We start from the raw sequence: 14611 nt of genomic DNA on the forward strand, positions 1-14611 counted from the left end.
ATGGTTGTTGCTGGAGCAGGCTGTGCTTGGGGTGGGGAGAAACGGCCTGGGATAGTGTTTTAAGGCTAGGGAGAAATATGATTTTTAAAGAGAAATGTCATTTTAGAATTGGGACCCAAGCACCCCATCAAAACCAAACCATAGGGTTTCTTCCTGACTTCCATCAATAAGACTCAGCTTGTATCCTACCATGTCTATATGTCTGCCTTTCCCGCTCGCATCCTCCCCACCCATCTTGCTCATTGTGAATCAAATTAGTAGCAAACTTGAATGAATGAAGGGTGATTCCTGTGCCTTGGTGGCATTGTATATAGATAGAATGATGGATCTGAAGTCAGGAAGTCCTGAGTTCAGATCTAACCTCAGACATCCCCCAGTTTTGTGATGCTGATCAAGTCATTTGCCTTGATGCTGGGCAATCTCTCTGCCTTAGTTTCCTCATCTGAAAAATAGGAATACTAATAATAGTATCTATCACCCTGGCTTACACAAACATTATGTGTCAGAGGCAGAAATTGCTTGAACCTAGATCCCCCTACTTTTACTCCAGCTTTCTATCTCCTATGCCATGCTGTCTGCCTTTCAAACATGATGTGTATACATGCACATTTATATTATGTCTGTCTCTTCCTCTATCTCTTTTTTCTGCCTTTTTTCTCTCTTTTTCATCCTTGTTGTCATTCATATTCGTTTCATCCTTGTAGTCTTATAGTCATTCATATTCTCTCTCTCTCTTTCTTTCTCTCTCTCTCTCTGTCTTTCTCTCTCTGTCTCTGTTTCTCTCTGTCATCTCTGTACTTTTTTATGCCATGTTAGTATCAAGATTTAAATCTAGATCCTCTGACTTCAAAGTCAGTATCTTTTTACTGAATCATACTATGAATTTTAAATTTATTTTTATTTTTCTTCTTTTTTATTATTTTATTTTTACCCATGTTACATGGAAAAACACTTTTTAACATTTGTTTATTAAAACTTTGAATTCCAAATTCCCTCCCATCTACACTCCCTATCACCCCTCCTCCCACTGAGAAGGCAAGCAGTTCAGTATAGATTATACATGTGTAGTCATGCAAAACATATCCATAATGGGCATGTGAGAAAAGATGTAGACAAAATAAATCAAGAAAAAATTTTAGAAAGTTAAAAAAGTGTGCTTCAATTTATATTCAGACACTATCAGTTCTTAGCATTTTTCATCATAAGTCCTTTAGAGTTGTCTTGGATCATTGTATTACTAAGGATAGCTAAGTCCTTCACAACTAATCATTTCAAAATATTGCTGCTACTTTGTACACAGTACATTTCACTTTGTATCAGTCCACAAAAGTCTTTCCAGGTCTTTTCTGAGAGCATCCTCCTCCTCATTTCTTATAGTACAATAGTATTCCATCGTAATCACATACCTCAACTTGTTCAGCCATTCTTCAAGTGATGGACATAGATTCAATTTCTAATTCTTTGTCCCCAGAAAAGAGTTGCTATAAACATTTTCTGTAGATATAGGTCCCTTTCTGTTTGTTTTTTTTTTTCATCTCTTTTAGGATAGAAATCTAGTACTGGTATTGCTAAGTCAAAGGATTTTATAGCCCTTTGGACTGGTTGAGTAAGTTCTCTCCTCCACCAATAATGCATTAACATCTCATTTTCCCCATATCCCCTCCAGCATTTTTCATTTACCTTTTCAGTCCTATTATGCAATCTAACAGGCATGGGGTAATACTTCAGAATGGTTTTAATTTGCATTTCTCCAATCAATAATGAGTTAGAGTATTTTTCCATATGTCTATATAGATAGTTTTGATATCTTCACTGGAAAACTGATCACATATTTTGATCATTTATCAAATGGGGAATGGTTCTTACTTTTTACAAATCTGACTTGGTTCTCTATATGTTTGAGTAGTTGACTTTCAGATTAAAAAAAATCAAATTCATATTCGAAAGTAGAACCTAGTACCTCTCCTGCCTCTCAGTCTCATTTTCTTCTGATTTACTAAACCCCAGGCATGACTTTTACAAAAAAAGACAAAGGATGAAAAAGCCATTGATAATAAGGTTCCAATCATCCTAAGTACTTCAGTGCACTTTCATATTAAAGAATACGACATTTCTTGGAAACAAAGAAGGAAGACAGAATCAGTAGTGAGTGCAGACAGTCTGTCCTTGCTCCATTCTTTTGTTTCTATGAATCTAGTTTAAAAAAAACGAAGAACGAAAGAAAAGAAATTTGTTGCATTTCTCTGACTTTCCCCCCTCTTCATTCATAGTATGAAGTCATGTCTTCAGTATTGTACAAAGTCTTCAATATTGTCAAATGTTTGGTCAGCTTAGTTTAAATGTCTCAAGTTTGGGGGTTGCTGGTGATTTACCTATAGAAACATGTTGTCCTCTAATAGATTTAACTCTTAGCTTTTCCCCTTGAATTTAGAATATTTGCAAAAGACATGTGAAGTCAAAGCTTGACTTTTTTTTCCTATTCATGGGATAAAAGTGAAAAAAAAGATACATCAGAGCAAACGTATTTGGAAAAGAAGCTTTTCTCACAGAAGGCTGAAATTTAGGAATTGAAAATGGCCTCAGATTTGATCTCATCCATCTCTCTCATCTTACAGATGAAGAAACTGAGTCCCAAAGAGACTGGTAACTTAGACCAAGGTTAGACAGCTAGTCAGTGGCAGAACTGGAGTTGTAAAGCATAATGGTAATTTAAATGGGAATATCTTTCCCATTCATTAATAGACTCATGTGACCTGCCTGGGTCACATGGAAGTCTGAGTCACAAGGAGTCTGTGATGGGAGGAGTTTGCTAAATGCTTGGAGTAGGAAGGGGTGTAGCAGGAAATGAGTCAGATTAGTCAGAGCTGGGAGGGACAGAGGAAGCAGGCAGTTAGGACTGTGTTTATTTGTGGGAAGGCCTGATAATATGTATAGACTTCTTGGCTACTATGATGGATTTCTTTGTTGCTAGGAAGGATTTGGCTTTCCGGTATTGGGATTTGGCTTTCTGGTGTCTGAATAAATGTTTTTCTTCTGCCTTCTATAGGAGAGTCTGTAATACTTTGGGATTCAGAACTATGCCAGCATCCATAGGCACCTGGATGATGCAGAAAGCAGTCCAAGGGCTCTTTCCATTAGGTCTCTTCTCAACTTACTTTCCATAATTTTTTATTTTCATCACTTTTCCAATTACCTGTACTTTTCTAATCTCCTTTATTTAATGCCAAATATTATTTCAAAGATTAGAAGTTACATTGCAAAGTCATTATCAGGTCTCTGGTCTGTAAAATACCCAAGTTATACTTTTTTTCTCAGTTCACTAATCATTCTTTCTATAGCCAATCTCTTAAATTCTTTAATTGCCTATTACTCATGTCTTCCTCTTCTGAATTGCTTCCAGCTTGAATATGACTACACACTATAACAAAGAATCCAATCTTACAGAAAACCTACCATTGATAAGACCCTGTAACAGGCCAAATTTCAGAGCAAAAACAAAAAAATCGCCATATAGTACTATTGTGCATGTATATTTATATGACTTGAACATCAACCTCTCTTGAATTTAATGATGGGCTTACCATAAATACAGGAAAATGGAAAAGCAAAGTGTTCCTTGGAGCCAAAAAACAATTTTGCTTTGATTTTATCTGTAGATTCTAATTGAGGATCTTCTGAGACCTCAGTTTTCCATGTTATTTTGTATGCCTCAGGCCAATTTCTCATTGAATCCTAAAGTTTCAGAACAAGGAAATACTTGAGAGGATATCTAATTCAATTTTCTCATTTCACAGATGGAGAAACTGAGGCTCAAAAAGGAGTAAAATGAATTGATATAAGCTCATTTAGCTAGTCTGTGGAAGGATTGGTAGTAAATTTCAATACCCTGTCTTTAAATTAGGACCTCTTTTCCACTACATCATGCTACCAGTATTTTTCTTCTATTTTCTCTTTTACATCTCATAAAAAATTACTTCCAAATTTTTGAGAAATAAAATTAAACACAACCCTAGTTATAGAACAGAGGACCATAGAGTGTCAGAGTTGAAAGGGTAGTTAGATGTGTTGTTTATACCTGAACAATGGTCCCCTCTACAATATCCCTGGCAAGGTTTTTGCCTTTGCAAAAGAACCATGAGAATCATTAACCCTAAAAATGACATATCTCTATTTATCAAACAATGGAGGAATATCACTGTAAAGAGCCTTGAATTAACCCATAGATGTCCTTCAGCTTATATTTAGATGCACTCTCTCCTGGGGAGAGGCAATAGTATAGCCTCTAAGGTTCATTTAATTCTTGGTTTATATGCTGGGAATACCACCAAGGGAACCAATTATTGCCAACTATATTGGTGGTTTCTTGATGTAGGAAGCTTTTCCCTAAGACCTAGACTAAGATCAGTCAACAAATGGTAGTGATTTTCAGTCACTAATGATCTGGGATTTGAATAGAAACTTTTAATTGGGTTACCAGGCAACCTGCAAATATTTTGGTGATGCCTGCTGGACCAGTTGGGGCATTTGTCACCCTCTCTCTTCTAACCGTGTCATCTTTGATATGAGTGCATTTTGTATTAGAAAACAATCAACATATCCCTCCTTTATCAGTCAAGAAAAAAAAGATGCAGTTGAATCTTTTGTTCATTCATTCCATTGTCTTCATTTCTATCTGTATTTCCCTCACTTCCTCCTACCCACTTAAAAAAAAAAAAAAAGCTGTAAACAGAAGAGTGACTGTGGGGAATATGGGCTATCAGCTACCTAACATTGTGAATCTGCCATTTCTTTTAAGAGGTGTGAGACCTAATAAAATATGAATTTCTGAAAGAAATTATTTTGGAAAATTTAAATCCATGTAATTAATAAAGCAGAAGCTTCTTGTTTGTTTCTTAAACCAATTTTAAAAGCATTTAAAAAAAATTTTAAGGACAGTCTTATGGGTTTTAATTCTGCCAAGAGTTATTTTCAAAGACAATTTGTAGGGGAGTGGGGAATCTGATTTTCATTTTTTTCCAGATGTCTCTATTAGAACCTAGGCCAAACTTCGTTATTCTTTTGGCTGCCACCATCATTTCTTTCAGTCCTTCTTGCTCAACTGTCCCACCTGGGGTTCTTGGGCTCTTTAGATTACCTATTTCAGTTTGTCTCTCTCTGCTCCTTCCTAACAACCCCCCTGTTTCTTTTATTTTTTTCTTTTCAGTGTTACTTCTCAGCCCCTCTGGCAGCTCTCTCCCTATGGTTTTCACGTAACATTTCACATGGCCTTTCAACTTTTACTTCCATAAACATACTGTGATTCCTTCAAAAATGTTGCTTTCTGCCTTTGATCTCTGTGTGGCATAACTTTTCTTTCTAAAGATAGAAAGGTAGGGGGAACTTGGTGGCTCCCAACTTCTCTTCCATCGGCATTCTTTCCATTCTCCTGATCACTTTTAAAAAACACTTATTGGCCATTATCCCTACAGGAAGTTGAATTTTGTTTGCACGGTTCTATGTTTCTGGGACCATTTTCTCCCTCTTCTTTAAACTCCATAAATAGAAAAGATCTTTACTTTTTTTTTCCCATTTCTGGTTTTATTTAATATAGGAGAACAGTCTCATCAAATAATAGCCTAAAGAATAGTGTATTTTCCAAGACTATGTTGTCTCTCTGTCTGTCTGTCTGTCTGTCTGTCTGTCTCTCTCTCTCTCTCTATCTCTCTCTGTCTCTCTCCCTCCCTCTCTGTTGCTCACTCTGATTCTGGACGCATTCTTATACACGCACCCTACCCCTGCCCCATCCTAGTTATCTCTCCAAGCTCTCTTTTTTTGTATGGATATAGCAGGGGGGCTCAGAGTTGTGCCAATCAGATGTCACACATCTGTCAGCCAGAGCTTGTCATCACAGTTCCTAAAATACTGATGTTACTCCATGGGGATCATCACCAGGACTATACAAACTCTCTAGACAGTCACAAAGGCAGGATGCTTCAAGTGGGATTAGACTTGTTCTATTTAACCCTGGAGGGCAGAACGAGGAATAGTGGGTGGGAGCTGCATAGTGACAAACTTAGTTATGATAACAGGAAAAAAAGTTTCCTAAAAATTCAACATGTCTTATTGTCAATTGCACTGCCTTGGGAAGTGATGGGTTCCTCCTCACTAGAGGTCTTTAAGAAGAGTCTGAATGACCACTTGGCAGATGTTCTGGGGAAAGGATTCCTTTTGACTGTTAGATGAGAACTTTGCTATGGTTCTCTCAAATGAAAATTGGTAATGCCATGATTCATTCCCCGCCCTGCCCTGCTTTGATCATTACATATACTTTTAGAGCTTACAAAGTCCTCAGAGATGCATCCCAATTCCCTCATTTTATGTATGAGAAAACTGGGGCCTTAAGATGTTTAAGTTCATACCACTAGGTATAGCCAAACTAGAATAAAACCTGGTCCTTTGCTTTTCCCATGATACTACATTGGATCACATTTTCATTCCTTACTTTAACTCATGTGTCAATCAACAAGAATTCATTAAACCCCTACTAAATACAAGGCAGTGCACCAAAGGACTCTTGGTGGAACGTACTGGGCAATGGAAACAGTGGTTAAATATAAAGTTAGTAAAATGGGGGAAGGAGAGGCTTATGGTCTTTATCTTTCTTTGTACTTGTCTTTCTGTCTCTGTCTCTGTCTCTCTCCCTGTCTCTGTCTCTTTCCCTTTCTCCCTCTCTCCCCCTCTCCAACCTTATTTTTTTCCTGAATGATATCACAGACATGATATCTCCAGTGTTTGTTATACAGATCAAATCCTTTAATTACTCACCACTGAGTCAGTGTTCATTTTTCTCAGATGCCAACCAGTCCAAAAATAGTTAGCTGTTATTTTTTCCACCTCCTGTCCTTGCTTTAAAGTAGAATTAAATATTGACAGTTCTCTTGCTTAATGAAAGCTTGAATATCAAAGTGGGTGAAAAAGAGTGATGTGACTCCCATTTCTTGAACTCCAAATCTTGGAAGACTCATCTGCTTCTATTGAAAAGGGACACAACATGACCTTGCCAACATTTCTCTCAAGAAGGTCTTGGAGATGGATTTCTGAATATCCAGTTTCTGAATTATTCCTGGTTGCTATTCCAGGTGCAGGGGTAAGAGGGACTTCCTAGCTTGTTATCTTTCTGCCTTTTTATCTCTTGCATGAATAAATTACAAAATACTGCTTCTTATCAAAGAAAACATCTCACTCATCATCTAAGGAAAACAACATTTTTTAGACCATAAATTATTCTTAAAGGAAATCTCAGAAGTTGGGCACCCCCTCTCCCTGCCTCATGCAAGCATACTTGCCTTTGTGCACTCCAGTATGAATCTGTTCAACAACTTCATGAATAGTCTATCACATTTTTGTTGGATCATCGTATGGGTCAGTGCTGAACACAGAAAGCACTTCATTGTGGTCTACATGGAGCGAAATATAACGTCCAACAACAACAAGGCAAGATACCATTTTTACTCTCCTATGGTCAGAACACATCTGAAATATATATTCACTTCCAGTGACCATGGGAGGGTATGAGGATGCTCAAGAGAATCCAGAGAAAGTAAATCAGTATGGTGAAGGATTCTGAGGTCATGTTACATGAAGATCAGTTGAAGAAATAGGGCATGAGAAGACTCAGAAAGGACATCATAGTTATCTTCAAGTCCTTGGAAAAGTGTGAGATGGAAGAAGGAAAAGTATAATGTTTTTCTTTTCACTGAAGTCCTTTGAGTAAAAGAGGGGTGAGTACTTGGAAGGTATGTTACAGTGAAGACCCTTTCAGTATGGTCTACACTAGATGGTCATTGAGGTCCCTTCTAATTCTATGATTCTATGCAAAGAAGCAATAACCAAATGGGCCCTCTCTGCCTTCCTATCCAAAGGCTATGTATCACAAAATATACCCAGTTGTTTTCCCATGGTGTTTTCTTCCTGGTTATTGACAGAGAATATGATTTCATGGGGGAAGGTTGGAAAATGACCCCTTGTAATGATGAAATTTACATAAATAAATGCTGATTGCACAAAACAGATAATATGCTGCAGGTCTCATCACAATAAGTTGTCTCCTACTGACACAGAGTCTAAGTTGGAAGCACATAATTATGCAAATCACACTAATGGCAGCTCCTCATTACTGTCATGGAGGTAGAGGCAAAAACATATCCTCCATAGACAGCTTGATGCTGGGCCACAAGCCAAAATGTTTGGTTTTGCTGACATAGTAACTGAGTCAACAAAAATGGATATAATAGTAATACATCAGAGGAATCCATATCAGGGCCAACCTGAAACTTAATGGACTGTGAATCTTATGTCTGTGCAGAGGCCTTTCACTGGTATTGACCCATAATATGTCGGCTTCCACTTTTACCGATTCCATAGAAATAGATTACAGAAGCATTTTTTTGGAGTGGGGGGATAGAACTGAAATGTCTGTGAAATGTTCTATAAGCTTTTCCTATAACAGATGATATGACATTTATAAATACTTAAATAATGTCATCTAGCCCAGGTTTTAAAACTTCCCAGAATAATTCAGAGCACTTGCTGCCACTTGATCTAATATGTTATTCTTTTTTTTTTTCCTCCCTGAATTCTCATTATGGCCCTGATGAGATTTTCAAACAATGAAACTTTTCCTTTGCTACATCTTTCCTTCCCCCCCCATTTTTTTTTTTGTAAGCAGAAGAGCTGTTGTCAGGAGAATATTAAACCCTAGACAGCTGCTGATGGGTCTAGTTAGAGCAAAGTCTGCCTTCTACATAAGCTGGGCACGAAACTGTGAATCATTGAAGCAACATTCAGCATCCTCTCAATTTGATTCACTTCTCTGGTCATATTTATGGCCTGCATAGACTTTGATCATGCCCTTGGATATATGTTCATGTTCTACCTCCAATGGAAGCAGCTACCATCTTGGAAGGAACTGACTATGTTCATAGTCATATAGTGCTTGGCAAGAGCACAAAGGACCTGTGCTAATTCTACCTAGATTTTAAAATTAAGAAATATGCCTTTTAGACGTGATCAATCAATAGTATTTCATCAACTTCTTTTTAATGTTTTAGTAGCCTCTAGTTCTATGTGTAGAAGTCAAAAAAGCAGGCGTCCACGTTACTAGTCTTCCTCTTGCTGGGGCAGTTGGATTGAGATACATTAAAGACAAGATCTTTCACATATATTCAATGTGAGAGTTTATCTGAAGGTGATCCTTTGATTAAATTCCAAAGTGTAAATGAGTCATGGAATTCAAACTTCTCATTTAATAGATGAGGAAAAAAAGACAGAGAGAGTTAAATGACTTGCCTAAGGCTCCATTTGGGAGGGCGCTGGTAAATGTTTAACAACCAGCTCTCCAAGAAGAAAAAATGCACACATGCAACACTTTTAAGTCTAATCTTTAATGTTAACATTTTCTCCATATCATTCTTAAGTCTAGACAATTTGAAAATGAGTATCAATCAAGCCCTGATCAAGAGCAAGTATTTTGCTCTTTTCTGATGCGTAAATGCAAAGATTTATTATCTGTGGAGACCCAGAACTCACTGATTTCAACATAGTCCCAGACGTGGCAGTAAGAATTAGAAGCAAGATTTGAACTCATATCTTCCTAATTCCAAACCCATTGCTCTAACCACTACAGTACCTATCTTCCTCCAAAGAAGTTGGTGGCATAATAGATAAATAGCTAGAGGAGAGTCCGGAAGTCCTTAGGTCAAGTCTTACTTCAGACACTAACTGGATAAATTACTTAAACTCAGTTTTGTCTATTATAAAATGGGGATAATAATCATTTACTTTGCAGGGTTGTTGTAGGATCAAATAATATAATAGTATAAAAAGTGTTTACGATAGTTTAGCACATAGCAGGAGTTATATAAACACCTATTTTCCTCCTTTCCCCTTGTTCCTTTAATTCAATTCCACAGGACTGGAGAGCAGACTGCGCTCCTGACTTATCTCTACATGACTTGCTCTGTCATCCTTCCACCCAAGCTATTCAGCTTCATTTTATACATTGTGGTCCCCTGATAAGTGTGTAAGCAAACTGAGGACACAAACTGTATTTTCTGTTTATACTTACATTTCTGCAACTTACCAAAGTGCTCAGCACATAGTAAATGCTTAATAAATACTTGTTGACTTGACTTGACATATATATAATGATCACTAGGAGCTCTTCCATCCTTATCAAAAGGAGTACTGATTTACTTTCCTTTCATACAACAAAAAAAATTAGTAATGCCAAATTCAGACCTATAAAGCTTACATGTTGACTGCCTCACACCATCAGTTGTTTGGGTGGTCACCAGAAAGTCTCTGGATAATTTTCAAATTATTTTGTAATGGGAAAAAAAAAAGAAAAAAGAAATATGTGGGGGGTGGGGTAGAATGTGGACATAATGAAACCCAGATTATTCCTAGAGCCACAAGATTTAAAATATGAAAATGTAAGCCATATCCTCTGACAAATAGGAAGGCTAACATGCAGTCCTTGAACATCACCATCACACCAAGAAGATTTACTGATTTATATATAACATTTTTAATTTTGCAAAGAACTGTATTTGATTTTTGACTCACAAGAGCCCAATTAGTGCAGGACCTCAAATATTATCCTCTTTAAGATATGAGGATTCTTCATCTTTTTGTTTCCTGTCTTCATTAACAGTAGTCATACTTTCTGATACACCTTATAGGCTCTATTGCAAGGATTTTCAAAACAAAGCAAAATGGTGGGAAGGAGTGATGGGTTTGAGCCCCAGACCAGTCACTTGCTATCTGTGAAACTGATCAAAGTTCTCCTCTGAAATGTGGGGATGGAAAGGGGTAATGCCACTAATAGAAACTCTATCATAGAGTTGGTGGGAGAAAAGTGCTTGTAAAAAAATAGAAGAGTGATACAGGGTAAAGAAACTGAAGGGTTAGAGAAACTGCCTCAACTCCTTCTCCTGTCTAGTTGTCTGATCTTGGGCAAGTTACTCACTCTTTTTTTGACTTCATTTCCTCTTCTGAAGATGAAGGAGTTGTTCTAGGTTCCATCCAAACCCTAAATCTGTAATACATCAGTGATATCAAAATAGGAGTCAATGACATTAATGCAAATTGTTTTAACTCTATTTGGCATCTAGGTGGCATACTGCAAAGAATGCTGAATTTTCAGTAGGGAAGACCTGAGTTGGAATTCTGCCTAGCTGTGTGAGCCTGGCCAAGTCACTTTACTATATGTTTCCTTATTGGTAAAATGGGAATAATGGCCAAAAATATTTGTATATATGCAATATGTACATATGTATACATAATATATATATAGTGTCCATTTGATATTTCTATATAATATGCAGATACAATATATACAATATGCATAAATTTATGCATAATATATAAAATACAAATGTATATGCAAAATGCACATGACATTTATACATATTATATATGTATATATATATACACATATAAACAAACATGGAACTCAACATGTGATTTCATTGCTATAGAGGGTATCCAAGTGAAGCAACTCCCTTTCAGCCACACCAATGAACATGTTCTCTGTAATTTGTTTTAGGGACTAGCTGCTTGGGGCACTTCAGAGTTAAGTGATTTGCTGACAGCATGACTAAGAGCTGAGATTTCTACTTGGGTTTTCTTGACTCCAAGAATGACGCTATCCACTACAGCATATTATCTCTCTGTGTAACCATATACATATGCACATGCCCAAAGAACATTTGAATATGCATACAAATGCAAATAATACAGATATGCATGCATATTCTTTGCATGTCTATATGAGGCAGCATGGTAATCTACAGAGGGCCAACTTTCAATTCATAAAGATGGGAGTTTAAATCCCTTCCCTGACACATATTGGTTACATAACCATAGATAGGCAAATCACTTGACTCTCAGTTACCCTTTTTATAAATAACTTTCTAAGAGCAGAAATTACAGAAAAGATGTTCGTTTGCATTTATGTAGGCAGGTGAAGACATACACACATACGTATATGTATGTATGTATATATGTATATGATTAAAAGGAAAACTAAAAAAAAATTGTACATTTCAAAGACATATGAATGTTTTATAAAGCCAGGGTAGGAGAGGAAGAATTGTACACACAGTACAAAATATTCAGCATTCATTTCCTTCATTTTATTTTATTGCATCATTTACATACATAACTACACATATCTATACATATGCACACATATACATAGAGATGGAAGAGGTTTGGTATTCTGCATATTGGAAGTAAAAACCAATAGTCATGAGGAATGTACACAGCAGTGAAACCTATTTTCTGAAGAGTCTCAGATTTCTAGGTGGATCCAATCATGCACATGGCTTGATAGAGGAATGTCACACATAGAAAATGTGGAACTTGAACTGGATGTTTTTGATTTTCTGTTCTGGAAGGTCCATAGAGGGTGGGGAGGTGGCATGTTTGCATGCATACCTTTCCATGTTTAAATTCTGCTCTAGGTTTCCCTTTCTGTGTTCTGTTTCATTTATCCCATCAATCATGTTCTGTTTGTTCCTAAAACCTTTCAATGCAAAGCAAAGAACAGTGGCTGCCATTTTTTAAAGACTCCTACAAGTAGAAAACCAACTGCCATATGTGGCTTCCCACAGGGTGTGGGAGAGCTCTCATTCTTACCAGGTCTGCTAGTTCTGATGGTAGGTCTGAGGTTAAACTTGCCTGATCATATGAAATTAAGAATGAGAACCCATCTACTAAGCTTTCTTCTCCAGGCACCACTTTTTTGAGTTCACAAGAATATGCTTGTTAGAATGGAAGCAGATGAATCTCAAAGGTCCTTTAATGAAGTTTTCAACCTCTATAAGACAGTCAGTCCTCCACCAAGCAGGCTTTGCTGAAGAGACTTAATTTATCCTCATTTAAAGTCCCCCTTGAAATTGTGACATCTCTTCTCTTGACCATTTCTTCCTTCTCTGAGGCATCCCCAGAGCTCTTTCCTTAGGAATGCTAGTATTTGTTAGACACTATCTACTGGACAATGCCTTAAATATGTTGGCAGGTTTTTACCTTTCCTCCAAATGGTTCCTGATTATTATCCAGAGTTATTCTGCCCTGAGGGATTCTAAGATCTCTTGTGAACCCAAAGCCAGATTCTTCATTCTCATCACCCACTACTAAGGAAAAGGTCTCTTTTTTCACCGACTTTGAATCATCACTTGGTTTTATCATCAGCTTGCCTATAGTTTGGAAACAGAGCATGTCAGCACTCTTTTTTTTTTTAAACTGCTTCTGTGTTGCAGCAAATGTGTTTTGTTCTCTCCTTTCAAAAGTGAAGATTGTATTTTAAAATCATTTTCCCCGTAGGGATCCACTCACTCCTTTCTCCCTGGCAGCCCAGAAGGACCTCAAAAAATTAAGAAAGATGTTCAGAAATGTGAATTTGTACAAAATGAAAGAAAAAAATAATAACACCCAACCCATCTGGACATATCACAGCTCCATTCTGTGGCTGGTTTCTACCCTGCCTGGAGAAATGTTTTTGGAATTTCCAGGCCCATAATAGACATGTACAGCTAACTGACTTTTATCTTTCTACTGTCATATTGATCTATCAGTGAATCTATAATAGAAGATGGGAGCCTGAAACAGTAAAAAGTAATAACCATTGAGATGGATAGCTAGAGCAAAAATGTACTTTCATGGGGACACTTAGTGCAAAGAACTGTAGATTCATGTCAAGGGGGCATAAGTATCCCCTTCAAAGGCCCCTGTTAAAAATACCGAGTGCACAGACGACCTGCCTTCAGAATATGATATGTTTTTATATTGATTTTCCAAGTTTCAAAACAACAGGAAATAGCCTAGTAAAAGTTTCTTTGCTGAGCACTAAAAGTAATTTACCTCCTTTGTTTGATTTCAGTTTGGGATTTTGTTTTATGGTTCAAAGTACAAGTGCTTATTTTTAAAAATTCATTTCAAACTTTCAGAAGGAAGCAGTGCTCTAGACCATGGGAATGGAGAACAAGAAATGGGGCACAGAGTAAAGCAGAACAAAAGTAAGCCTTTTAATTGCATTAAGGGACTTAGTGGCAAACCATTCCATGACCACAGTGATAGCTTTATTTTCAATTCAAATGTGGCCTCCCATGACTTGTAGACAGGCCCCACCCATCATCAACAGCTCTCCTAAGATGAAATCAAACTGAGTATGAAAGATGCTACACCCTTACCTTGAAGTAGTCTTCATTTTGCTTGTGATACTTAATCTTTTTTTTGTATCTGCTTGTATGAAGATGTGTTGGCAGAATTCAGAAAAATGGCCTTTCGATGGCTAGTAACTGATGATTTTCCTTTCCCTGGTATAAGCCACTCATTGTTGATGTGGAACAAGGATAAATAATGCAGGTCAATGATTCAGGATTCCTTATATAGACCTGTGATTCCAACGTCATGTGGCTAGCTCAACAAAAGAAAATTTTATAAAAATAACTCCTATTATTGTAGATTCGCCTTACATATTTTGATAACACTTCCATAATTAAAGTACCTCAGAAATAAGTAAGATGGTTTTATTAGAAGTCTAATTTTGAAGAACTAGCTAATCTTA

The 14611-nt window shown here is 37.0% G+C and overlaps 1 pseudogene; it reads right to left on the minus strand.

Moving 5' to 3' along the window:
• Positions 1-10149: 10149 nt before the first annotated feature.
• Positions 10150-10251, minus strand: LOC140530688 (U6atac minor spliceosomal RNA; annotated as a pseudogene).
• Between the last annotated feature and the right edge of the window lie 4360 nt (positions 10252-14611).

Source organism: Notamacropus eugenii, chromosome 2 (genome assembly GCF_028372415.1).
Source record: "Notamacropus eugenii isolate mMacEug1 chromosome 2, mMacEug1.pri_v2, whole genome shotgun sequence".
Classification (NCBI taxonomy): Eukaryota; Metazoa; Chordata; class Mammalia; order Diprotodontia; family Macropodidae; genus Notamacropus; species Notamacropus eugenii.